Genomic DNA, 24,625 nt, shown 5'->3' on the forward strand with positions numbered 1-24,625 from the left:
CCTTTCCATGTCACAGTGTTCGGACTCTCTTTAGGTTACATTGTGGCACAGTGACAATGTTGTAAACCGCTAATCCGGAATCCCAGGCAAATGTTCTGAGAACATGTGTTTGAACACCACAATGGCAGAAGGTGAAATCTGAATTCATTGAAAAAAAAGGAATTAAAAGCTAGTCTGATGGTAACCATCATCAAATCACTAACATCATTTAGAAGTCAATTTGCCGTCATTACCTGGCCTAGTCTATATGTGACTCCAGACGTGCAGCAATGTGATAGACTCTTACCTGCCTTCTGAGCATTAAAGGATTGGCAAGAAATATAAGTCTAGCCAGTGATGTCCATATCCCATAAGTTAATGAAAAAAAACTGTTTTCTTTTCATTGGGTAATGTTTCAACCCATTGTTTATGTGGCCGGAATTTTCAGGCAATTTTGCATTTACTTCATGGATTACCCAAACATTTGGAAGAATGACAGGATGCCTAATTGCTTTTTGAGTGGAATTTCTGCCTCAGATCTCTGTTGAGGGTTGAATATATTTCTTATAATAGTAGTGCACAATCATGTCGGAAAATTACTGCTGCTGACTTTCACATATGTTTGCATACTCCTGATAATAACTCAAAGGATGTGACTCATTACATACTTTATAGGAAAGTTATTTATTTTAATATGGATTGTATAATAAATAAATCAGGCTAAAAGGATTCTTTGCATCTGCTGATTTTCTGCATTGCATAAAAAGGCTTTTTATTTGCAAGGCTCTGGCACACAGAAGGAAGTTCATATTCTTTGTAAACATTCATGATACTCTATTGTACCTCAAAATATTATAGATGTTCAGAAAGATTATAATGCTAAATTTAAGACAATGAACCACATTATTTAATTGTAAATTGATTTTACAATTTTTTTTAACTTCATCGATTCTGACATGTGTAAATGCTACAGTTGAATCTTCTTGGCATTAGCTATTTGAGCCATAATCCTTGGAATTTTTCATGTTTCTTCACTTATTGTTCTATTGTCCACAAATCTGAAGGCAAGAGCTGCATATTCTGGTACACTTGCATTGGGAGTGTTGATGGAGCAGATGTGGTCGAAGGAAGTATGTCCCATTCACAAATATTCTATACTTCATTTTTCCGGGATGAATCTTTGTTCACTGGCTGAGAAGTTTATTTTAATAGCTTAAATTCACTTCTGTAATCTTATTGCCTGTTAATTGCTCTACTTCTTCCCAGCTTCTGTTTGTCATTCCTACAATTCCCTCACCTCTATTTCCACATTTCTATTATATATACTTTCTTTCTGATATTTCTGCTTTCAGATGCATTCTTTTACTTTTGCTTATTCTTCAAGGGATTGCCTCTTCCTATCTTTAGCAGACTGCTGAGTCCTGCAATCCTTCTAGGTCTATGTACTGCTAATTCCCATCGTCTATTGCTGGCAGCTGTACCTTCAGCTGCAAAGATCCTACATTCTGGAATTTGTGCTGTCTGTCCATCTCTAGCTCTTTCACCTCCTTCAACATGATGTTTCAAAAATTCCTCTTCAAATTTGTGTTGCTCTAAGGAAAAGTTATTAACTTGTAACATTTGCTTCTATCACCACAGATCCTGCCAGATCGGCAGAACATTTCTAGCAGGTTCAGTTTTAATGTCAATTTTCAAGCAGTTACAGCATTTTAATTACTATATAAAAATGAATATCATGATTGTGTTGAAATATTTTCCTGTCTGAGTAACCTCTTCTGTTATGCATCCTTTGTTTCCCTCAAATCTCCATGGTTATCTGTGATTTCATCTGTCTGTGGACAGACCACACCCCCACCCCACACCAAATCCCTTTTACAGAATGTGAGTGTCGCTGGAATAATGTGGAGATGCTGGTGTTGGACTGGGATAGACAAGGTCAAAAATCACATGACACCAGGCTACTGTCCAACTGGTTTATTTGAAACCATTAGCTTTCACAGCTCTGCTCCTTCCTCAAGTGTAGTGTGGAAGAGGGGGCATGCTGACACAAAATTTATAAGCATAAAGATAACAACCATAAAAATGGCTCTCTGACCACTTCCTGTTGAATCTTTAAACAGTCAAAAAGGAGATGCAGGTTTCTACTGATTAAAATGCAAATCCCAGAATTTCTTTGCCTGGAGATATTTAAAGGTTTTATCAGTATATACATGAGGTGACGTCTCAAGTCAGACAATGCATGTTAGGTGTGAAGCCTTGTTTAGAATCTGTCTGTGTTTTAACCTGGAAGTCAGGCTGGTTTTATTTCTTATTTAACAATATAGAATGTATCTGTAAACACACAAACATACTGAATGGAATAAGCCACCCCATAGATTTACATGTGTGTTCGTGGTTGTGTATCTGTGTAGGGGTTTGTGTGTGTGTGTGTGTGTGTGTGTGTGTGTGTGTGTGTGTGTGTGTGTGTGTGTGTGTGTGTGTGTGTGTGTGTGTGAAGAGAGAGAGACAGAAAGGAGAGAGAGAGAGTGAGAGTGTTTGCTGCACAGAAAAACTGTCATGATTTCCTCAGATGACAGACAGGGTACGACTGGTGAGATACCCTTTGCTATCCAGTACTTCCTTGGAGCACAGAAATTATGCCATGCTCTTTACAGCCTTCAACACTTATCGATGACGATGAGCACCTCACCAAGACCTTCTCCACACCTCCACTTCTTGCCTTCAAACAACTGCCAAACCTTCAACAGATCATTGTTTGCAGCAAACTACTTAGCTTTCAGGATAATATCTACCGCAACACCACACAATGCTGCCATGGCAACCTCTGCAAGACGTGTCAGATCATCGACATGGACACTACCATCAAACGTGGGAATGCCACCCACCATTTAAACGGCAGATAATCATGTGGCTTGGCCAATGTTGTCTATCTCGGGTCTTCAGGCAAGGACACCCCAAGGTATGGTATATTGATGAAACCATGCAGACACTACAACAACAGATGAATGGGCACAGCACAACCATCACCAGGCAAGGTGTTCACTCCTAGTGGGTGAACTCTTCAGCGCTCAAGGAAATTCAGCCTCAGATCTTCGGAGAAACGTCTTCTGAGACGACCTTCGAGACACTAAACATTGCAAAAGCACTCAGTAGAGGCTGAAAGTCAAATTTTGTACCCATGTGGACGACCTCAACATTGATCTTGGGTTCATATTGTGCTGCAGGTGACGTGACCACACTACACACTCTCACGTTCACAATCACTCTCAAACACATGTACATTCTCTCTCACACAAACACACTCACTCACTCACACACATGCACACTCACACAGACCCTTTCTCTCTCTCTCTCAATCACACACACATACACACATATACATGCAATGTCTCTCACTCTCTCTGATAACACCTTTAATTATCTCAGGGCAATGACTTCAAAGAAATTCAGCAATTTGCATTTTAATCAGCAGAAACCCGCGCCTCCTTTCTAACTATTTAAATATTCAACAGGAGGTAGTCAGTGAGCCATTTTTAGGGTTTTTACCTTTCTGCTTATACATTCTGTGTTGGCATATCTCCTCTTCCACGCTACACTTGAGGAAGGAGCAGAGCTGTGAAAGGTAATGGTTTCAAATAAACCTGTTAGGCAATAACCTGGTGATGTGGGACTTTTAACATTGCTAGTATGGCCAGCTTTTGTTTCCCATTCCTAATTACACATGAGGAGGTGGGTGTGAGCCATCTTTTGAGTGTTTGCAATCCCATACATAGCAGTATTTCCACACGTCTATTACCCTTGCCTTCTAGTTACAGAGTCAGAGAGGCATTGAGTCACAGTTGATAGAGGCCTTTGGTATGAATGACCCCTCATATAATGTTTGGCAATTTGCTGAAGCACATCTTGTGTACATTACACACTGCAGCTATTGTTCATCAGTGATGAAAGGAACGGGTGATAAAGTTGGTGGTTGGGGTGACCATTAAGTAGGCTGCTTTGTTATGGATGATGCTGAACGTTTTGATGTTGTGGGAGTTCAGTAAGGCAAGTACAAGGTATTCTGTCGTAAATCTTTCTTGCCGAAGGTGCCAAAACAAGGCACAAATCAGAAGTACTGCAGAATTCCCAGCCTTTGACCTGCTCTTGTGTTCACAACTTGTGCTCATCTTATTTTCTAGTCGGCTATAATTCCAAGAAAGTTAATGGTATTAGGTTCACTGATGACAATGCCATTGAATGTCAAAGGGAGATGCTTAGATTCTCCACCGATTGAGATGTCAGCTTTGAGCTGTTCAGCCAATTGTTAATGTTCTCTTTTTAGCATGGTAGTACTGTTTCATGTATGAGTTCCGTTCTACTCATGACTTCTTCAGTATGTGGCACCTTTTCAGGAAATTCAATTTACAGGTCTCTTCACAAAGCAACATTAGAGAGCTCAGAAGACCTTTGCAATGATAATGTTTGTTGCCAATCCTCAGTTAAGTCTCAGAGATGCATAATTGCTCAATTACCTTGCTCCAGCCTCAAATGTAAGTGGACTGGGCTGCTCTGGCAGGTGGACCATTAGAAACATCCCTCATGCTAGAGTGTAATGAGTTCACACTTTGTACTGAGCTAGTAGTCAAAAAAAGTGACTTACTGAGACACAGCAAGCAATCTCCTGGCCTTAAGAATATTGACAGATCTGCTTTTAGAATAATGCTAAACTCCTCTAGTGTTTGTTGAGTGAATCCATAGCCTGTCTGCACACAGCTCTGAGTAGGTATTTTAATAGGACCTGTTTTCTAATTTAAGCATGAAATATGGGCATTTATGGCTGGGCCAAAGTTTATTTTCCATTCCCAGTTGCCCTTGAGAAGATAAGCCATCTTCTTGAACTGCTACAGACAGTTTGGTGTATGTTACGCCTGTAATGCAAGTAGAGAGGAATTTCCAGGATTTTGAGCATGTAACGCTGTAGGAGTGGTAACATATTTCCACTGCTGGATGGTTGGGGGGCGGGGGGGGGGGGGGGGGGGGGGGGGGTAGGGGGCTGTGTGCAGTGTTGAGGAGGTACTTGCAATTGTTGGGCATCTCATTTATCTGCTACTCTTTCTATTTTGGATGATAGTGGTCATGGGTTTAGAAAATGTTGGCTAAGTTTGCAGTGATTGTGTATTTATACATTCCTGTGATGGTGCCTTATCAGCTTGCTTAATGTTTTTCTTTCAACATTAATCATAAAGAAGTGAGTGTGCCAAAGTCATAGCATACCTTTCACCATACTTAAATTACATCTATTTAAACAAGAATGATAATCAGAAAGATTTCCACATCAAGCTGGGTACCTCAACAGAAGAAGCTCAAAGAAAAGTAACAATATCACAAATTAAAATTGAGTTTCTACCAGTGAAATAAAATCCAGAAATTCACTTCTATATTTCAAATAACAACCTACTGTTGCCATTGCTCTAAATTGCATATGTTTTGTTAGGAGCATTTTTTTTGTGCTTTGCCATTCTCAGAGCAAAAGAAAAAATAGGCTTTAGCAATGATTGTCCTGATATTCCTAAGGGGATTTTCTTATTGCTATATTGGGAAGAAATCAGCAGAAGCCCTTGGAAAATGGTCATCCCAAACAATCTACTTTGATATAATTTTTGTGTACGAAAATTTGAATTTAAAGGTAGCCATTTATGATGTTTCTTAAGGTTTGTGGATCCCTGATGTAAAATCCATCGATTATATAATTGTGCCTTCAACAGGATAAAGTGTAGGAACATACATGGAGCTGTGGCTCCACTGGTAACTTCTCACCTCTGCTTTAGAAGCTTGTAAATAAAAAATTGCTCCAGATGTGACCATAAAACCTAAGCTGATACTCTAATTCAGCAATGAGGGAGTACTGCAGTGTCAGAGGCATTATCTACCCTCTCAAATGGGGTAAAAGATCCTGAATTGCTATATAACAAAGAGGAAGGCAGTTCCCGCTGGTGTCTAGGTTGATGTTTATCTCTCAACTAACATAATTAAAGCAGCAACTCTGATCATGTTGCTTTTTTACGAGAGCTTGCTGTGCACAAATTGTCTGCGGTGTTTCTTATATTGTGAAACAAATTGCCCTTTAAAAGTATCTCATTGATTGAAAAGCAGTATGGGATACCCTGAGATCATGAAAGGCTTTAGACAAATGCACGTCTTCCTTTTCTTCATCTTGCACAAAATCTGAACTTCTTAATCAATTTGTTCAGTTTATTGTAGGGTTTTGGGAAAGAGGGACAACTCTGAGGAATGAATGATCCTCATTTTTAATAGTTTGGAATAGCATTAAAAAAATTCTGCAAAAAAGGCTCATAATTGTTGACTATCATAAATCTCCATTGGAGATTTGTGAAGCTTAGATATTATTTGGTGACAGGAAATGGGACGTAATAATGATGTCCCTCTTTTCAATATTTTCTGAGTTATCTTGAATGGAGACCAAGAAATGTAATCAGAATTTATTGTGTTCTTGGTTGAAGTTCAATTTTCAGTCTAATATGGTATCGCAAACAGCTAATGCATTAACACTGTCCACACAAGAGACAAATCAGACTCTTTAACAAATATCACAACAAAGTTATTGAACAGAAACTGAGCTTGCAACTGGCACTGTGAAACATTTCAAATAAGGTGATAAAAGATAACAAAATGAATTCATACTATCAACATTGTTACTTGTTATTGTGCATCTTTTGGCCATGGATCATTGCTATCTTGCCAGATGGGAGTAAGGCAAAATTTCTAACGGGCAGCTGCAAGCAATCATAAAGTATTGAAGGAGCTTAGAAGGGACATTAACTGTAAAAGAGGTTTAAAATATATCTATCACATTAATCTACAAAGGAGAGAGAGAAACAAGGAGGAGGGAGGTAACCATATGATAACAATCAATGCACAATAAATGTAAAAATGATTGGCGGAGACAAGAGCATGAGAGAGAAAATAATTACTTTCTGTGGGATTGTAATACACAAGGAGGGTGGATGGGATGAACACCATGGAAACGTGTTTTCATCTGTTCAGCATTATTTTGCAGAAGCAAGATGTGGACAAAGCCCTGCATGAACTGCTAAGGGACAATTTTGTCTACCCATTTGCTGCTTTACAAATTGTTCCTGTTGGAACATGTGTTCAGAGAGGCTAGTGAAAAGGAAATCACATTTTCAAAACCCTAAATTAGTCATGAAGATGTCAACCAGAATAATGTAGGCTGATAAAATATAAAAGAAACGTGATTGTTCAACTGTAAGTTACAACTGCTATTGTTCAGGGACAAGAACGCTGAGGTGATAGAAAGAGCAGATTTGATGGAGGCTAAGATAAGGGCAGCAATGTTTTGGATGAGCTGAAGCACCTTTGGGGCACTGTAGCCTGACGGCAATGTTGCTGAGATGCTAATCCAAATGTCCACAGTAATGCTGTGGAGATATGAGTTCAAATCCTGCGATGTTAACTGTGGAATTTAAATTAATGCAGAATCATAGATCAGCAACAAAAGTTGGTCTTTCCAGCAACACCCATACAACTAATATATCACCTACAACTTCTTCCATCAGGCCGAAAATACAGAAGTTTGAACACACACACACACACACACACACACACACACACACACACACACACATACACACGCACAGACACACACACACACACACACACACACACACACACACACACACACACACACACACACACACACACAGACACACACACCTTCTTCCTGGCCAATGGACTCTCCAACTTCAAATAATGTCGACCATGTTAACGTTGAATCATAGAGCTGCATAGCACGGAAGCAGGCCCTTTGGTCTAACTTGTCCATGCTGACCAGACATCCTCAACTAATTTAGTCCCATTTTCCAGCACCTGGCCCATATCCCTCTAAACCCTTCCTGTGCTGCAAAGGGTGGGACAATGTTGAGTTTGTGGTTGGAGCACAGATAATCAATTCAGTTCTGAGGACCCGAAATGTTAACTCTGTTTTTTTTCTTTCACAGATGCTGCCAGATCTGCTGAGCATTTTCACAACTTCTGTTTTTGCTCCTCATTAACAGTATCTGCAGCTCTTTCAGGTTTTATTCAATTCATGTCTTGAGTTAGTCAATGTTCCAATAACTGTGCAGCGCAGGGAACTTTTTCTGTAGGATAGACATATTGAACTCTTTGCTCTTATCAATCTGTCTTTTTGGAAATAAAGTATGACTTTGTGAAGAAAAGCTTTATGACAAGGGCGAAATCAAAGAAGTTTTAAGAGTCGATATAATGGAATGATTTACACAGAGGGTTGTTTTAAATCCTGAATGATTGCTGTTGTCACAGGCCATGGCAGATTATTCTCTATAAATTTGATTTGGTTTATAAATCATTGTCTCTAAAAAACACAATTTTTTTTAAAAAACTAACTCTTCTTCCAATGTATTGCAATGCAGAAGACATCAAAACATGGTTTCATTTGGATACACAGTAAACTGAAACGTTGGCAGTTGTATTAATACTAGTCTGATTGTCAGTGTCAAAGACAGTGACAGAGCAAAAATAGATACTGTCTAGTGAATGACAGAGTAATCAGTTGGGCCACAAATTGCCTTTTCCATGAAGGATGAAGCTACAGGAAGGCCCTGTTCATCCTGAGAAAGATTGTGATATTATAGGCCATAATTTGCTGTCAAATGAGTGTGCTTAATGTTATTTAAGCGCAAATGTTCCCGAAACTTCATGCAAGGGGCAGATGCACAGTTTGATGCAGAGATGCTATCTGAAATGTTTGGCTTTGCAATTAGCTGAAAATATTCGCATCTCACTGTTAGCTCTATCATCAAAATATATTGGGCAACAATGAGAAATTAACCGCACTGCAGAAATTTGTGTCTTGCACATTTCTGTCTAAATGTTCTTGCATTTCTTTTTCTATATATGGAGAACCATTCTTGTCCTCGAATTGCTATTCATGGCCCCTGCCATAACATCACAACGGGGCAAAGAGAGGAGCCCAAAAACTGCCGTGGTTCATGTAAGGATCCAATGCAAATTGTTGGTGTCATGTTGCACCATAATGTAATTAACCAGCTAAATGATTCTGGCACTGAAATTAACTATTTCAAAAGTAGTACAATTTAAAATCAGGTTTTAGTTGTTTGAGATCTTAAACAATTGAAAATGTTTTGTTATTCTTTTTACCATATTTTTCTCAATCTTAATCTAGTCTTCCCTCCCATCTCTTTATTTTGTTTTCTGTACCCAAGGTGGCATTGAATTCTTCCATGCTAATTTAACTTTCCTCTCATTATTGTACTGTTAATTTCTCAATCCATTGGTCACTTGCATTTGCATTTTTCACTCAGGTCTCAGATGCTTAGCTTCTCCTGTCATGACATTGTCAGGTCACACTTTCAACAATGTGTCACATAAAAAATTATTAACCTAAGTATGCAAGCTCAGCCTAACTAATGGCAGATGCTGATATGTTTACTCTTACAGTGAATTATCTCCTTCGAGTTGGAGACATTATTTAGTTTATTATAGAGATTAGAAAAATGAAATGAAGGTGCATGTTATTAATACAAAATTACTATAAATGGCGCTTACTGCCGACAATTTGCTGAATGTGTGGATGAACTGAATTTGCACATCACCATGTGGTAGATTTCCTGTCACCATTCTCTTTCCTAATTATGACCTCCGTGGTCTGCCTGATATAGTATAGTAGAGGAAAACTACTTGGCAATCTAATTAAAAAAAAACTTTGTGCATTGAAAACAAAACAGTTTATTTCCATCTGAGCAATGATGTGATAGACATTGCTACAGAGACTGTGAAAAGGTCTTGGATTCAAAGACTTCCTTCCCTGAAATCAGAAGGTCTTCTGCTCAAATGTCCATAATTGTGGGTGATGCTACGGCACTCTTAATTATTAACCCTTCCAACACAAAGATAACACTTCCTTCAAGCTTTCTTCACAGTACTAACATAATAATTTTTATGTGCATACTTAAATTTACTAATATAGCCTCTACTTGTAAGTCTCTGGTTGTACTGACTCTATTGGACGGGGTGCAGAAGAGGTTAACTAGGTTGATTCCAGAATTGAAAGTCTTGGCTTATGAGGAAAGATTGAGTAGACTGGGACTTTACTCATTGGAATTTAGAAGAATGAGAAGACAGGTTGTTTCCACTGGCAGGTGAAGCTAGAACAAGGGAGCATAGCCTCAAAATAAGGGGTAGCAGATTTAAGACTGAGTTAAGGAGGAACTTCTTTAAGGGTTGTGTGTCTGTGGAATTCTCTGCACACTGAAGGAATTGAGGCTACCTCACTCGATATTTTTAAGGCAAAGATAGGTAGATTTTTGAACAATAAAGGAATTAAGGGTTATAGTGAGTGGGTGGCTAAACGGAGGTGAGTCCATGAAAAGATCAGCTATCATCCATTTGAATGGCTTGGTAGGCTCAAGGGGCCAGATCGCCTACTCCTGCTTGTATTTCTTCTGTTCTTATACACAAGTTCTGATGCTGTGAAAGTTTCTCTCTTTTCTCAGAATGCTTTCTCCTTGGATTTGGAAGACTTGTAGTTTGTTGAGTAGAAGCTGCTGATTCTCTTGCTTAAAAAAAGGCCCTCTAAACTGAAATAATAAAATGTGCAACTGGATGAACACAGCAGGCCAAGCAGCATCTCAGGAGCACAAAAGCTGACGTTTCGGGCCTAGACCCTTCATCAGAGAGGGGGATGGGGAGAGGGAACTGGAATAAATAGGGAGAGAGGGGGAGGCGGACCGAAGATGGAGAGTAAAGAAGATAGGTGGAGAGAGTATAGGTGGGGAGGTAGGGAGGGGATAGGTCAGTCCAGGGAAGACGGACAGGTCAAGGAGGTGGGATGAGGTTAGTAGGTAGATGGGGGTGCGGCTTGGGGTGGGAGGAAGGGATGGGTGAGAGGAAGAACCGGTTAGGGAGTCAGAGACAGGTTGGACTGGTTTTGGGATGCAGTGGGTGGGGGGGAAGAGCTGGGCTGGTTGTGTGGTGCAGTGGGGGGGAGGGGACGAACTGGGCTGGTTTAGGGATGCAGTAGGGGAAGGGGAGATTTTGAAACTGGTGAAGTCCACATTGATACCATATGGCTGCAGGGTTCCCAGGCGGAATATGAGTTGCTGTTCCTGCAACCTTCGGGTGGCATCATTGTGGCAGTGCAGGAGGCCCATGACTCCTCTAAACTGAAACACCTTTAATCACTTGCAGGAGGGCACCCATCTCCTGAAGCAGGAAATTTATTCTTAGCAGTAATTGTATCTCCAAAATTAATCACTTCTTTTTGAAAGTACCTTGAAGTACTTTTCAGTACTTTTCCCTTCCAGGGAAAAAAAAACAACGGTAATATTGACAGAGTACCTTCCCGATGGTGGCATCCACAAAGTTGGATATACAACATCTCCAGTTTCTATCAGCAATCGAATTCCCCTATAAAAATGTGCAAAACTATGTAAACTCTTTGCTTCAACTTGTTGACTTGTTTGGACATCTTCACTTGTCCTTTGTGTAACCAACATGCTCCTATTTTTAGTTCTACTATTTAAGATTGCTTCTGGAATGGCATGATCTTTATCACTGTTACTAAGAATTCAAACAACAAGCAAGTCAAACATTCTGCTCAAACTTGATTCCAAATAGTTATATCAGTATCTTGAACATTCCTACACAAGTTTGATTATTCTTGATTATGAAATCCATGTACATTTTCTGCGTTTGGTGTCCCCCACAATGAAGATCTGTTTAGCACATCTATCATATGAGTGCTCTGCTTCCTGGGCCACGTAGTTGCAGTATTGACTGTGTTTTCCCAACCATAGTTTGATTTCTGACAATGCTGTAACATTCACTTCCACGTCTCAATTGAAATTTGTGAAATGGCCTTTCAAATAAATAGCAACTTTCCAAAAACCTAGATCTGGAGCACATATTTCTCTTAGGAATACTAAATTTTTCTTTTGATGAGCAGTGTCCTGCCCCATTAATTTGCCTGGCTAGGTTTTGTCTTGCTTTTATGTGACCTTGTCTTCAGTACTTTTTTCTGAAAGTGACATATTGTGAGCCAGATAAAGCATTTATATTTAATGGCTTTGCACTTTTGTCCATGTGAGGCTTCTTTGCTCTATGCCACTGCTAAAAACTTTAAATGCCTGGTGTCTGTCCTATTCACTTTATTGTTTTCTCACTAGTGTCTATTATGGTTTTGTAGCTTAAGAATTGAATGCATTCTGTTCATCTTGCATATCACTGTTGACCTTCTCCTCTTCGGACTGGGCTGTATTGTTTTCAAATTTTGCATTGTCGGCATCGGCAATTACTTCCAACTGAGTGTGGTTGTCTACCTCAGATATTCCAAGCCACTCATCACGGGTTCTATTGGTCCTTGCATGGTTGATCAGCCTAATCCTAGAGTCTGATCTCCAATCATACTTCTGCCAAATGATTCCAGTCAGCGAATGTGGTCTGTGACCTTGAAATCATTGGTATTATTTTCACCAGTTCCTTTTCTGTACTTCTACTCTCTGATGGATGTTCTCAAAGAATTGTGCCCCTTCCTACAGGAGGTTCCTCCAAGTTGGTTTCTTCTGAACAAGGGTCTGTCATTAATGGCATCTATGTTGCATTTCATGAGGAAGCCTTCAGGGAATCTTTGAAGTGCCTCTGAAGTCTTTCTTTTGTTCAATAACTTCCTTGAGCTGGACAAGATGATTTGCTTTGGTAGTTGGAACTCCAGCATCCTAAGCACTTTGCTGGCCCAGTGGTGTTGGTTATAGGATTGTCATGGCCTAGATACAGCTGTCATTAACTGCGTCATGTGTGTTGATGTTATTATGCCTATCCTCCCAGCTGATGTGGAGAAACCATTTCAGACAGCATTGATGGTACCTCTCAAGGGTTTTAATGTTGCATCTATCGATAGTCCATGTTTTGAAGTCAGGCTCGGAGGATGACTGCCTGAAACACAAAGATCTTGATATCAGTTTAGATGTCACGGATGCTGAAGGCACTTGATATAAGTGTCCAAAGGTGATGCTTACAGATTGGATGTGATGTTGAATCTCCAAATCAATCTCAGCTTTAGAGGAGAAAGTGGGCAAAGGTTCCACTTATGGGAGAACTTTCCTGTTGATCTTAATGGATCAGCTTTGACCTCAAACAGATTGTTAAAGGATTCAAGTTTTCTTAAGGTTGAGGTTGAGACTAAGTCTTCAGCATCTTTCTGAGAAGACATTACTGAGATTTAGGAATGCTCTAAGATAATATTAATGGCTTTCTCAAGAGTCAAATGCCCTTGGGGTTACCATTGATGGGAAACACTTTCATCATAAAAGAAGGTCAGAGCTATGATTCCTACAGCAAATAACTCACCTCCCGAGTTACCAACACATTTTTTAGGCAGAAATGTGGTAGAATACTCTCCAAATGCCTTGATGAGTGCTGCTCCAAAAACACTGAAGAAACTTGACATCATCCAGGACAAAGCAACTCATTTGATAGGCACCATATTGATGAAAATCTATTCCTTTCACCACTAACACGGAGTAGCAACAATGTGTGCCGTCTACAAGATGCACTGCAGAAATGCATAGCCACTGCCATTTGGCAGGAAAGAGTAGCAGATGCATGGGAACACCACAATGCAATACACTCCTCACCCTGACGTAGAAATATTTTTACATTCCTTCAGTCTCACTGCGTCAAAATCCTGCATCTCCTTAACTAACATTATTGTGGGTCGGTCTGAACCAAATGAACTGTCGCATTTCAAGAAGATAGCTCACTCCCACCTTCTCAAGGGCACCTACTGATTGCAAATGAATGCTGGCTCAGCCACCAATTCTCATATCCTGAGAATGGAAATGAAACAAAGTCCATTTTGGACTGTAATAAATCTGTCAAAATTTCATTCGCAATTTCTGCAAATATTCTGAAGTTTATAAATTCTAATTTTGAATTATCATAGTCAAATTTTTCCATTATTTTCTAGACTTAATTAATAAAAAATATCTGTGGATTCCTCTGGATCCTACACTTTCCTATCAAATTTTGCTTTCTTCATAATGTTATGTTGTCATTTCAAAGGCATTCAATACCTCTCCAAAAGCATCCAGTTTCTTTCAATTCTAGATGAAATATAAAGTCATTATTTACATTCTGTATTTTTTAAAAAACTTACAGAACATAAATAATGACATTAAATTTCAACTTCTGACTTGAAAGTTGTTCTGACCCTTAACAATTATATTCTCCAAAATTTCAAATGTAATTTTGCCCAACTCTGAAATTAAGTCTAACTGGTAATGTTATTTCTGATGCCATGTCTTCCCAGTGTGGCTATTTATTGTTGGTCAGAAGGCCTTCAATGTACAGTGTAGCAGCTTTGTGCTTCTGTACTGGAGGATCTTGGTGGGTTTTGCAGGCAAAATAGATGAATCACATCTTCATGTGACTGTTTATTATGAAGATTGGCAGCAGTAAACCACCAGCCTCACCATATCGTTATGCCTTCTCTTGTATCCATTCTGATGTCACATTAGGCCTTCATTATTTTAGTTCAGAGCTCAAGGACGCTATGACCTGCATGCTTCTGCCTGGTCACTTTGCACTCAGGTAAATCTCATATTTCTAAACAGATGCACCTTATGGCTCTTAGCTTGCTTCCTTAGCACTCACTCACTTTAGCAGTTATTGGGGACTGCCAGGCCCTGTATCCTTCATAGATACCATCCTCCGCCACTTCCGCCATCGATCATCCACCGACACTTCCGCCATCTGCAATCCGACCACACCACCAAAGACATTTTTCCATCCCTACCCTTGTCTGCTTTCCGGAGGGACCACTCTCTCTGTGACTGCCTTGTCCGCTCACACTTCCCTCCAGCCCCACTACACCTGGCACTTTTCCCTGCAACTGCAGGAAGTGCTACACCTGTCCCTACACCTCCCCCATCACCCCCATCCAGCCCCAAGAAGACTTTTCAACCCGCACATCTGCTCGCGTGGTATACTGCATCCACTGTACCCGTTGTGGCCTCCTCCACATCAGGGAAACCAAACGGAGGCTTGGGGACTGCTTTGCAGAACACCTATGTTTGGTTTGCACTAAACACCTGCACCTTCCAGTCATGAACCATTTCAACTCTGCCTCTCATTCCTCAGATGACACGTCCATCCTGGGCCTCTTGCAGTGCCACAACGATACTACCCGAGGTTACAGGAACAGCAACTCTTATTCTGCTTGGGCAGCCTGCAGCCCAATGGTATCAGAAACTTCAAAGCCTCCTCTCCCCCTACCTCATCCCAAAACCAGCCCAGATTGGCCCCGCCTCCCTAACCTGTCCATTCTCCCACTTATGACATCCTCCCACCTCAAGGCCCACCCCCATCTCCTGCTTACTCACCCTATCCTGCCCCCTTGACCTGTACATCCTCCTTGGGCTGACCCATCTCCTCCCTACCTCCCCACCTACACTCACCTTTACTGGGTCCATCCCCACCTCTTTAACTTGTCTGCCTCCTCTCCACCTATCTTCTCCTCTATCCATCTTCGATCTTCCTCGTCCTCTCTCCCTATTTATTTCAGAACCCTCTTCCCCTTCCCCATTTCTGAAGAAGGGCCTAGGCTCGAAACATCAGCTTTCCTGCTTCTAAGATGCTGCTTGGCCTGCTGTGCTCATCCAGCTCCACACCTTGTTACCCTGTATCCTTCATGTTGCTTTTTTGTGCATACTTACTGACTTATGGGCTGTTAGCTTCTGTGTGACATGTATTATTTTATTCACACATCGGGTCTTTATTAGTCAGTTTCAGACTGCCATCCCTTGTGTTAATTTTTTGAACAGAGGGACAGGTAGGCAACTTGTCATTTTGAACAATACTGAGTAGACAACTTCACAACACCAACATCCCAACCATAGCATGTGCCGGCAGTTCAAGCAAATGATCGTGTGTGAATGACAAATTGGATCAGTTTCTTAATATGGTGATGGTGATTGCAGTCAGTAGAAGTAATACTAGATGTAGAGCTGAATGAACACAGCAGGCCAAGCAGCATCAGAGGAGCAAGAAGGCTGGCGTTTTGAGCCTATACCCTTTCTGAAGAAGGGTCTAGGCCCAAAATGTTAGCCTTCCTGATCCTCTGATGCTGCTTGGCCTGCTGTGTTCATCCAGCCCTACACCTTGTTATCTCAGATCCTCCAGCATCTGCAGTTCCTACTATCTCAGAAGCAACACCAGTCAGCTTAGTGGCTAGTCCTACTCCACTCAAGATTATTGGCAATTGTCAGTCAGGTGCTTTCTCCTACCAGAGTCTAGGGATTAAGCATGGACAATTTTGCAAGCCAAGTGGAAGCAGTCCAAGAATTATACACAGATCACTTTGGTTGCTGCGGAGAATTTATTTCAGGGGTTAATCAATAGTTAGTCAGGGCTGTCTCAATAAGTCAATCCACAGGGAATAGTCGTGGCTGTGTGTGGTGAGCTTGTTTTCATTCTTTCCTGAGACTTCCATGTTGCTAACTGGCCCTGCAATTATTGCATGCCCCTTGTTGCCCTCAATAAGGTGGTGGTGAGCTGCCTTTGTGAAACGCTGCATTCCCTGTGCTAACGGTAGACCCACAGTGTTGTTAGGGTGGGAATTCTAAGATTTTGACCCAGTGAAAGTCCAAAATCTAAATAGGATTTATGTTATGGGATTTAGAGGTGAATAGGTATACAAGTTATTATATACAGGGCTCAACAAAATCAGGAAGCTAAAATATCACAGGTACAGCAAGGACAGTGCCAGACGAGAACATGGGATAAGTGAATGTTCAGGACTCAGAGGCAGGTTTGGGCCTATAATGGCAGCAAATTGGTGATTCTACTCCCAGTGTAGCATGGAAACATTAGTTGTGCAATGCACCATAGGATATGGACTGATATTTCAGACCTCCTTAAGGACGAATTACCATGAACTTCATTTTTAAAAAGATGGCGGCAGAGTAAGACACTCTAGTTGGAGCTCCTCTGCTCACCAGTTCCTTTTCCCTCTTCTTGCTTATTTTTCCCACATTGTGGCATGTCTTCCCCCCACGCCCCCTCCAACATCTTAAACTCCCCTACTCTGCCTGGAGAAAGACACAAGACAAAGGGAGATGAGCCATGCCTGGAGCCTGAGTAAGAGCAGATTATATGTGCTGAGCCCTGGAGCATGTGTTGAGCAAGTCACAGGCTGGAGCTGGGAGCAGCAGCAGAGCAAGCACGGTCCAAGTCAGAGGACAGGCACTGGAGTGGGGAGCCGTGTGAGTAATGGACCAGGTCCTGGAGTGGTTAGCAGTGTGAGTCATGGGCCAGGCACTGGTGTGAGGAGCAGGGAGAGTCATGGGCCAGGTACTGGTGTGAGGAGCAGGGAGAGTCATGGGCCAGGTACTGGTGTGGGGAGCAGGGAGAGTCATGGGCCAGGTACTGGTGTGAGGAGCAGGGAGAGTCATGGGCCAGGTACTGGTGTGAGGAGCAGGGAGAGTCATGGGCCAGGTACTGGTGTGAGGAGCAGGGAGAGTCATGGCCCAGGCACTAGTGTGAGGAGAAGGGAGAGTCATGGCCCAGGCACTAGTGTGGGGAGCAGGGAGAGTCATGGGCCAGGTACTGGTGAGGGGAGCAGTGTGAGTCATGGGCCAGGTACTGGTGAGGGGACCAGTGTGAGTCATGGGCCTGGTGCTGGTTTGGGGAGCAGTGTGAGTCATGGGCCAGGTACTGTTGTGAGGATCAGGGAGGTTCATGGGCCAGGTACTGGTGTGAGGAGCAGGGAGAGTCATGGGCCAGGTACCGGTGTGAGGAGAAGGGAGAGTCATGGCCCAGGCACTGGTGTGGGGTGCATGTGAGTCATGGGCCAGGTAATGGTGTGAGGAGCAGTGTTTGTCATGGGCCAGGTACTGGTGTGGCAAGCAGTGTGAGTAATGGGCCAGGTACTGGTGTGGGAGGCAGTGTGAGTAATGGGCCAGGTACTGGTGTGGGGAGCAGTGTGAGTCATGGGCCAGGTACTGGTGTGGGAGGCAGTGTGAGTAATGGGCCAGGTACTGGTGTGGGGAGCAGTGTGCGTCATGGGCCAGGTACTGGTGTGAGGAGCAGGGAGAGTCATGGGCCAGGTACTGGTGTGGGAGCAGTGTGCGTCATGGGCCAGGTACTGGTGTGGGAGGCAGTGTGAGTCATGGGCCAGGTACTGGTGTGGGGAGCAGTGTGAGTCATGGGCCAGGTACTGGTGTGGGAGGCAGTGTGAGTAATGGGCCAGGTACTGGTGTGGGGAGCAGTGTGAGTCATGGGCCAGGTACTGGTGTGAGGAGCAGTGTGAGTCATGGGCCAGGTACTGGTGTGGGAGGCAGTGTGAGTAATGGGCCAGGTACTGGTGTGGGGAGCAGTGTGAGTCATGGGCCAGGTACTGGTGTGGGGAGCAGTGTGAGTCATGGGCCAGGTACTGGTGTGGGAGGCAGTGTGAGTCATGGGCCAGGTACTGGTGTGGGGAGCAGTGTGAGTCATGGGCCAGGTACTGGTGTGGGGAGCAGTGCGCGTAATGGACCAGGTACTGGATTGAGGAGCAGTGCGCGTCATGGGCCAGGTACTGGATTGAGGAGCAGTGTTTCTCATGGGCCAGGCACTGGTGTGAGGAGCAGGGAGAGTCATGGGGCAGGTACTAGTGTGAGGAGCAGGGAGAGTCATTGGCCAGGTACTGGTGTGAGGAGCAGGGCGTGTCATGGGCCAGGTAGTGTTGTGGGGAGCAGGGAGAGTCATGGGCCAGGTACTGGTGTGAGGAGCGGCGTGAGCCATGGGACAGGTACTGGTGTGAGGAGCGGCGTGAGTCATGGGACAGGTACTGGTGAGGGGAGCAGCGTGAGTCTTGGGCCAGGTACTGGTGAGGGGAGCAGTGTGAGTCATGGGCCAGGTACTGGTGTGGGGATCATTGTGAGTCATGGGCCAGGTACTGGATTGAGGAGCAGTGTGAGTCATGGGCCAGGTACTGGTGTGAGGAGCAGGGAGAGTCATCGGCCAGGTACTGGTGTGCGTATCAGTGTGACTCATCGGCCAGGTACTGGTGTGGGGAGCGGTGTGAGTCATGGGACATGTGCTGGTGTGGGAACAGTGTGAGTCTTGGGCCAGGTACTGGTGAGGGGAGCAGCGTGAGTCTTGGGCCAGGTACTGGTGAGGGGAGCAGTGTGAGTCATGGGCCAGGTACTGGTGTGGGGATCATTGTGAGTCATGGGCAGGTACTGTTGTGGGGAGCAGTGTGAGTCATGGGACATGTGCTGGTGTGGGAACAGTGTGAGTCATGGGCCAAGTACTGGATTGAGGATTAGTGTGAGCCATGGGACATGTGCTGGTGTGGAGAGCAGTGTGAGTCTTGAGTCAGATACTGGAGTAAGGAGCAGAGTGAGTCACAGCCAGAGCCCAGATTGGCAGCTAAGCATATGCGGGCTAAATTGTGGGCTGTGTCCTGGAGTGGGGAACTAAGCAAGTTGTGGGCTAATTCCCAGAGCGGGAGCAGAGCGAGCCGCAGTTGGAGCCCAGAGCGGGTGCAGTTTAAATCCTGGACAGAGGCCAGCGTGTGTAGGCAGCGTGTCCTCATATTCTGAATCCCGACAGGCACGGATTCCTTTTTAGTAAAGGACAATAACTTGACTATTTTCATTCTCATATTGAACTTTTAAAATCTGTATTCCCATGCTAATTGTTTTTTTTCACTATTTCAGTTTTGTGACACTTATAGTATCTGTACCCAAGACCTAAGATGGCGCCAAGAGGTGCCTTTGCAAACTTTTAGTTCTAACAAGTGCATGTGCCAATAAAGGCTATTCTCTTCCATTAAGCATCAATGCCATAACATATGAGGGCAGCGCTTGAGGCTGCTTTGTGATGGATATGAAGAACAAGGAGCTCCTTCAACAAATTTGCGTCATCTTTTGGACATTCCCCACATATTATTCACTCATTGATCTTACAGAGAGATTTCTGTGGCTGCTTTGCAACTCCAGAAACAATACATGAAGAGAGCAAGTCATACTTTGTCAGTTAGCCTAACAGAAGCTGCCACATAACCTTTAGTGGGAGAAGTAGCAAAGTGAAGGTCCATCATGAGGACATAGTGGGTGGCCAGATGTACAGGCAGTGCTGTCACTTTCTTCAATTCTTTGAAAGAAAGTGCTCTTGTTGGATGTCCTAGATCATCACCTCCCATCTGTGTCATCTGCTGGAGAAGAACTTGTGCTCAGAAAGACGAGATTGCAATTACACCCAAATCGCATTCAAGGTTACAATTGCCCTGAATTCCTGTGCCAACAGATAATTCCATGGAACATTCACTTGTGATAGGGTTAGGGTTAGGGTTAGGGCTAGTTCCCAATCCTCAGCTCATGTATGCTCTAGCATGATGCTGATATATAGATTTAAGAAGAGTTTTGATGCATGGATCACTCCAGCTGAGAATTGTTGTGTAGCCCAGGCCCCACAGATTTGCAACATGCTATCCGCTTTATAACTCGAGTCAAACAAAATTAAAGCTTGTCATGGATTTAGGAAAAATGTTGGGAATGACAGTAGAATCATAGAATTCCTACAGTGTAACAAGGGACCATTCAGTCCATCAAGTCTATGCTGACACTCCAAAAAACATCCCTGTAACCCTATATTTTGTCAGCTAACCCAATTAGCCCTCACAGCCCTGGACACTGTGGGGCAATTTACCATAACAATGTCCCAAGAATGAAGAAGAAGTTGAGGACAATACCATGAGGAAAAGCCAAGAAAGCACAGCAGGCAAATGCACTGTCAAGCCCAAGACACCAGAGTTGACTTAGTTTAAACCAGATTCCAGGAACAATGACCTGGATTTTGAGCTGATCTACTCTCACAATTGATGCAGGGAGGGATCTTTTTATTTACATTTAGAAGAGTAATTCTTCCTGATGAGGTCACACTTACGTTTACACCCACAGCCATGGGCGACATACTGCTGAAAGACTCAGTGTATACTTTATACAGCTCCTGGTATCTATGTATATTACTCTGACAGGCAAGCTGCCACACCTGCGCTAATACTAAGAAATTTGATTACAAATTGTAGTACACTGCCCTCAGGTGTCACTCTGAAAATGGCCTCAGTAAGGGGCTGGGACCTTCAAACCATCATTAATGCATGATACAGTGATGATATCATGAGACAACACAGAACAAAGAACAAAGAAAATTACAGCACAGAAACAGGCTCTTCGGCCCTCCATGCCTGCGCCAATTGAAATCTTCTGTCTAAACCTGTCATCTATTTTCTAAGGGTCTGTATTCCTTTGCCCATCCATGTACCTGTCCAGATACATCTTAAAAGACACTATCGTGACTGTGTCTACCATCTCGCTGGAAACGCATTCCAGGCACCCACAACCTCTGCGTAAAGAACTTTCCACACATATCTCCCCTAAACTTTCTCCTCTCACTTTGAACTCATGAGCCCTCGAGTCCCCCACTCTGGGAAAAAGCTTCTTGCTGTCCACCTTGTCTATGCCCCTCATGATTTTATAGACCTCAATCAGGTCCCCCCTCAACCTCTGCCTTTCTAATGAAAATAACCCTAATCTACTCAACCTTTCTTCATAACTAGCACCCTCCATACCAAGCAACATCCTAGTGAACCTCCTCTGCACCCTGTTCAAAGCACCCAGATCCTTTTGGTAACGTGGTGACCAGAATTGTACGCAGTACTCTAAATGTGGCCAAACCAAAGTCTCATACAAGTGTAGCATGACCTGCCAACTCTTGTACTCAATATCCCGTCCGATGAAGGAAAGCATGCCGTATGCCTTCTTGACCACTCTATTGGCCTGCATTGCCACCTTCAGGGAACAATGGACCTGAACACCCAGATCTCTCTGAACATCAATTTTCCCCAGGGCTTTTCCATTTACTGCATAGTTTGCTCATGAACTAGATCTTCCAAAATGCATCAGCTCACGTTTGCCCGGATTGAACTCCATCTGCCATTTATCTGCCCAACTCTCCAGTCTATTTATATTCTGTTGTAATCTCTGACAGTCCCCTTCACTATCTGCTCCTCCACCAATCTTCATGTCATCTGCAAACTTACTAATCAGACCACCTATACCATCCTCCAAATCATTTAGATATATCACTAACAACAGTGGTCCCAGCACAGATCCCTGAGGAACACCACTGATCACACGTCTCCAATTTGAGAAACCCCCTTCCACTACTACATTCTGTCTCCTGCTGCCTAGCCAGTCTTTTATCCATCTAGCTAGCACACCCTGGACTCCATGCGACTTCACTTTCTCCATCAGCCTGCCATGGGAAACCTTATTAAATGCCTTACTGAAGTCCATGTATATGACAGCCTTTCTCTCATCAATCAACTTTGTCACGTCCTCAAAGAATTCTATTAAGCTGGTAAGATATGACCTTCCCTGAACAAAACCATGTTGTCTATCACTGATAAGCCCATTTTCTTCCAAATGGGAATAGATCCTATCCCTCAGTATCTTCTCCAGCAGCTTCCCTACCACTGACGTCAGGCTCACTGGTCGATAATTACCTGGATGATCCTTGCTGCCCTTCTTAAACAAGGGGACAACATCAGCAATCCTCCAGTCCTCTGGGACCTCACCTGAACTTAAGGATGCTGCAAAGATATCTGTTAATGCCCCGGCTATTTCCTCTCTCATGTCCCACAATAACCTGGGATAGATCCCATCCGGACCTGGGGAAGTGTCCACCTTAATGCCTTTTAGGATACCCAACACTTCCTCCCTCCTTATGTCGACTTGACCTAGAGTAATCAATAATCTTGTCTCTTAATAGGTTATTGTACACTAGTTGTGAGGCACAACAAACAATCCTGTTTTTCTTTCCAAAAAAAGAAAAAGAAATCTCAGACATGCACAATTGTTGTCAATCAAGGTTGTAATATATGTATTACATTATATTACATTTTGTAAATATGCATAGTTGTCAACTTATGGTATGAACTACAAGGATAGTTTTCAATATCACAGTCTAGATTGCTTTTCCATTTCAGTATTCACCCAATTTTCATCCTATCTAAATAAAAACAAAACTAAAGTTTCATTCAGCTTTATTATGAACATTCAGTCCACTTGAGCATATTACCATCCAGGCAACAAAGTTGAAAATTGATCTTAAAGTCAGAACGTCTCCCTGTATTTCAAAGGGGAGGAGAACTGAATTATTTAACAGAGAAAATTTCATTCCTGAATTTGTATGAAATCCTAAGTCACAATTGAGACTGTGATACTCAATGTTCTGTGCCTAAGAACATTGTCCCTGTTCATGTCTTGGTAATTTGTATGGAAGTATATTTAAAAGAATATTTTAACCTGTATGTGTAAGAAATTTAATAATTCGGCCCCACCAGAAATCATATTGGTTTCCAATAGGAATTATATCTGTAACAGTTGTTGCAAACAGGCGACGCAGTCAGGAATGAGTGCAAGCATAGTTTAATACAGAAATCCTTTTGCTGTGGAGTGTTATTCATTGCTGCACCAGAGACCATGCTGTGGAGATGTCCCAGGCCAAAAATCAATAGGCCTGCTGGCAACTTTTCCTTTTCAGCTATCATAAGTATGTGATTTTATTCGGAAGGCTAACCTGTATTTCTAGAAATGGACATGGAAACTTACAAGTTGACTCCCAGAAGTCACATGACTGCTCGCTAATTCCTTGCAGCCAAAAGTAGACAGATCCAATGCGTTATCTTAAGAGTCAATCACAAAAGGCCATTAACCACTTCAAACAATTCCAGGACTGTCCACTGAAACCTCAAGATATTCAGAGACATAAAGGCTTCTGTACTGATGAACAGGAGACTAGAGGCAAAATACAGGAAATTCCAACAAAATCGGGCTTTGCTTAATGGAGCAACGATTGATCAAAGTTTACATCAACAGCCACTTTGTTTGGCTTTGATTAAAAATTGGACGACATATCCATTGAGTATGCAGAGACTGTGTGAAGACAGCTCCAGCCACTATAAGACAGGCTGGTTTTCTCTCAAACATTGATAACTGCTAAGAAACAGTACCCAGACAACATGCCTCTCTTCTGCTGAGAAGGATTTCAGATAGTTTTTAAAGTATCATTCCAGCAAAACCAATAAAGAGAAGGGGCGTTAACTCAAAATCTGAATTGTTCTACTTCTGGTATTTACCTACAAAGAGAAACTCAAACTACTTGACTATAGAAGCCACCACAGCTATGGAATTATGACTGTGAACTTTCAAGCCATTTTGCTTCAAAATGTAAATATTCAAACCAGCAATAGGTGTAGAATGAAAATTAAGACAGATCTTACTTTCATGTTATAAGTTTTCTTATATGTATCTATGTTCAATATTTGTAGTTTTGTTTTGTGAAAAGTTGTATTTTTCTTAGAATTTTCTATAGTAGTTGTGAAATTAATTAACATTTTATCTTCTTTGAAGAATAATGTTGATTGTTGACTTTTATGTCCAAATTAAAACACTTTAAAAGCTTATGAGTCAGGTATGTACTTTTAAGTTTTATGGACTACACTGAGAACATACCTGACCCAAAGCTGTATTGTTACCACCTC

This window comes from Stegostoma tigrinum, chromosome 6 (assembly GCF_030684315.1).
Source record: "Stegostoma tigrinum isolate sSteTig4 chromosome 6, sSteTig4.hap1, whole genome shotgun sequence".
Lineage (NCBI taxonomy): Eukaryota > Metazoa > Chordata > Chondrichthyes > Orectolobiformes > Stegostomatidae > Stegostoma > Stegostoma tigrinum.